The sequence below is a fragment of the Oreochromis niloticus genome, linkage group LG14, assembly GCF_001858045.2.
Source record: "Oreochromis niloticus isolate F11D_XX linkage group LG14, O_niloticus_UMD_NMBU, whole genome shotgun sequence".
Lineage (NCBI taxonomy): Eukaryota > Metazoa > Chordata > Actinopteri > Cichliformes > Cichlidae > Oreochromis > Oreochromis niloticus.
In genome coordinates, this window is record NC_031979.2 from 15820309 (window position 1) to 15823421 (window position 3113).

At 41.6% G+C, this 3113-nt stretch overlaps 1 long non-coding RNA gene across 1 annotated transcript; it reads left to right on the forward strand.

Moving 5' to 3' along the window:
* Positions 1–277: 277 nt before the first annotated feature.
* LOC109204915 (uncharacterized) lies at positions 278–2818 on the forward strand. The gene is made up of 2 exons (XR_002064419.2): positions 278–538; positions 1114–2818. It is a non-coding gene; the product is annotated as an uncharacterized LOC109204915 (long non-coding RNA).
* Positions 2819–3113: the final 295 nt, after the last annotated feature.

The following is a 3113-nucleotide window of genomic DNA, read 5'->3' on the forward strand; positions in this document are numbered from 1 at the left end:
CATGACGTGGATTCCCGGGGGGGGGGGGGGGTGCAAGGTCAAGGTAGTACTCTTTCAAAAGGGGACGGTTTACCGTTCACTCATTTGCTAAAACGATGCACATTTATCCACCTGCACCATTATTCCTTCCTCCACTCAGTCCACCTTATCCTTACAAAGTCTGCTCAATATGCCAAGAAAGCTGCCAAAATTTGAGCAAACCCGCCCCTCCCCCACATGCTGCACAGGGGCACGCACACACACAGTAATCACACACACATGCGGCTCCTCATAAATCGTCTACATCAACCAATTCTCTGCCCTCTCCTTCTCAGTATCCTCCCACCACCCCGGCTCACCCCACGGTACTCTTTTTCCTTTGTCTCTCTGGCTTCTTTGTCAGTGAGGTGTGCTTCTTGCTCGCTGTAATACTAAGGCTTTCAAAAGGCTGGTGGCGGTATCGCTCCGGCTAGTCCTTAGGAGCTGCCTATGGTTCCACAAAGATCACTTGTTGACGCCAGGTGAGACAGAGGGAGCGACAGAGACGGGGGAGAAAACGGTGAGATCGATAGTCAGGGGTGGGTCTCTGCTAGGCAAACAAAGCCTTGGCTATTTCAAGGTTGTCATGTGTCATGCTGTCCATGGGCCCGTCTGCAAACGGCTGTTTTGCAGAAGCTTGGCCACATTATAAATGGATATCTTGGACCCTAAATGTCAATCAAAGCCGTATTAAGTGGCTCGTGGCTGAGAGAAGATGGTGTATTTCATTTTGAACATGGGTAATTAATAATGATTGTCTCTTTCGTTATTTATCTTGATCTCTTCTTTTATTTTCTGCTTTTTATTTTTTTCTTCTCAATTTTGTCTCATTTTCACTCTTTGTGCATCTATTTTGCGTTTATTTGTCCCTGAGGAGATGGTAATGTAAGCATTATGCCTCAGGCCACAAAGCAAGTTAGAAACAAAACCAACCAGCATTTGTGTGATTGTACTTCTGTTGTCCTCATATTTTTGATGTGTTACACCTAGAATACTTTAGGTATCACTTGAGGTTCTTTTCAGAGACGAATCTCATTATAATCTTTTTCTTTTTTTTCTTTTTCTTTTTGTTTTGTTTTGTACCACTTTCCTCAGTCCAGAATGTGCAGACAGAAGAGATGCTCAGACCTCCCTTTCCCCAGCCACTGCCTCTAGCTCTTCCACGGGGATACAGAGGTATTCCCAAGCAAGCCAAGAAACATAACCTCTCCAGCGTGTCGTGGGTCTGCCCTGGGGTCTCCTCCCGGTTGGACATGTTGAAACGCCTCACCTGTGAGGTGTACAGGAAGCATCCTGGTCAAATGCCAGTAACTTCAGCTGCGGAAGCTCTACGCTGAGTACGTCCTGAATGACTGAGGCTATCACCACCGTTTGGAAATAACCTTTTTCAGCGTCTTTTACCCAAAACCTTATTGTTTCGGTCACCACTCAAAGTTCATGACCGTAGGTGAGGAAGGATGTGGGTTGTTTCACTTTACAGCAGTGAAAAACAGGTTTTGTTAGGTGATGACTGGACACAGAGTTCTGTAACACGATAAATTAGTGATATCAAAATTAAGTGAATACAGCAAATTGCTCGGGAGGAAAATATTGTTGCTGGCTCTTTAATCTCTAGTTGTACCATAAAAACATTATTTTTGATTAAAATGGTCCTAATCTTAAACACCCAACATTCAAACATTAATAAACACACACATTTTAAGAAGTCTGATTTTGATGTTTGGTGCTTTTTACAACTTTTCCTGGTAATGTACAACCGCCCTCCAACGTTGTCCCTTTGCTTTCCAGTGACTTAGCTGCTCCTGTCATGAAACGGTACTGCACCAGCATGTTGTGGAAACTATTTGTGTGAAGTCAGTGTTAAAATTTTTGCCACCTGCTTTTTGCCTTTGAGGCTTTTGCCATTAAAATACTGCACAGCCTGCTGAAAATCAGTGTCATCAAATACCCTCATGGACCTTACTACAAGTTGTTCATAGGCAGAAAAAAATAGTGTCAAATGCATCAGCAGTGACCTCCGTGAACCCAAAGCAAGTACCTCCCATTGTCTGCCCTGGCTTGTTTGTGAAGCTGTGCTATTATGTATTTCATCAGGCTCATGTGCAATTAACCCTCACAGTGGCAACAGAAGTGGTGACCTGACTAAACCACTGCTGCATAATCTGTAATAGTGTGCTTATGTCTTCATTTCAGAAAGCCCTGATTTTCAGGTTCATCCTTATATAAAGTGAAGGGTCTTCCAAATATGTTTAAGGCTGTTTACACAAAATACCCAGGCTGTATATAGCATGTGATGTAGTAATTCTGCATCATTGCCTCTGTATGAACCTACAGTGATAATCAGCAAACACAAGTGTGACGAGTTGCTTAAATGAAAATGTGACATGTAAGCAGCTCATGTGAAGTTTCTCTTTTGTGATTTTTCTCTCTCAAAGTAGAAACAGTCTCCAAGCAGCGCGCCTTTCTTGTTAAACAGTCAAGGCCGTGTTCTTTAATTGATTCCAGTGTTCAAGCAGTCTAAATTTGAATTGAGAATTGTGTTTAAAACTAATCCAATTATCACAACATCAGAAGAAAAAAAAAAAAGTGGGGGGAAAGTAGGCTGTTAGCTCCATCAGTGGAGCTTGATAATTGGTATTTTAATCTTTGCAGCAGGAATAAGCTGTGATTAAGGCATTAAAGTGCTCTTCTTGTACATGGTTAAAAAAAAAAAATCTGCATTTTTATTTTTTATCTTACCGGAGTCTCAAATGGAATAAAAGATTTTTTATATCCATGATAACCTTTGTGATGTGGACGAGTGCGAATCTGGTCGCCTGTGTATGCATTTGTATTGTGGTGCAGATCAGCATGTTTGCTTCAAAATGTTAATGTTGCTCAGTGAACTCTTTAGTCTTTAAAGAGCAGGAACATGGAACTAAGAGGTGAGATACTTAAAAGAAAAAAAAAACTTGTAAAGAGGATGGAAAGTAAGAAGAGCAAAAAAGTATAAACAAAAAGGCACAACTAAGAAACACATATAAATACAAATATGTTAGCTATAATCAGTCTTTGATTCTGCTATCCCTGTGCCTGGCCTCACTACTGCTCAGACC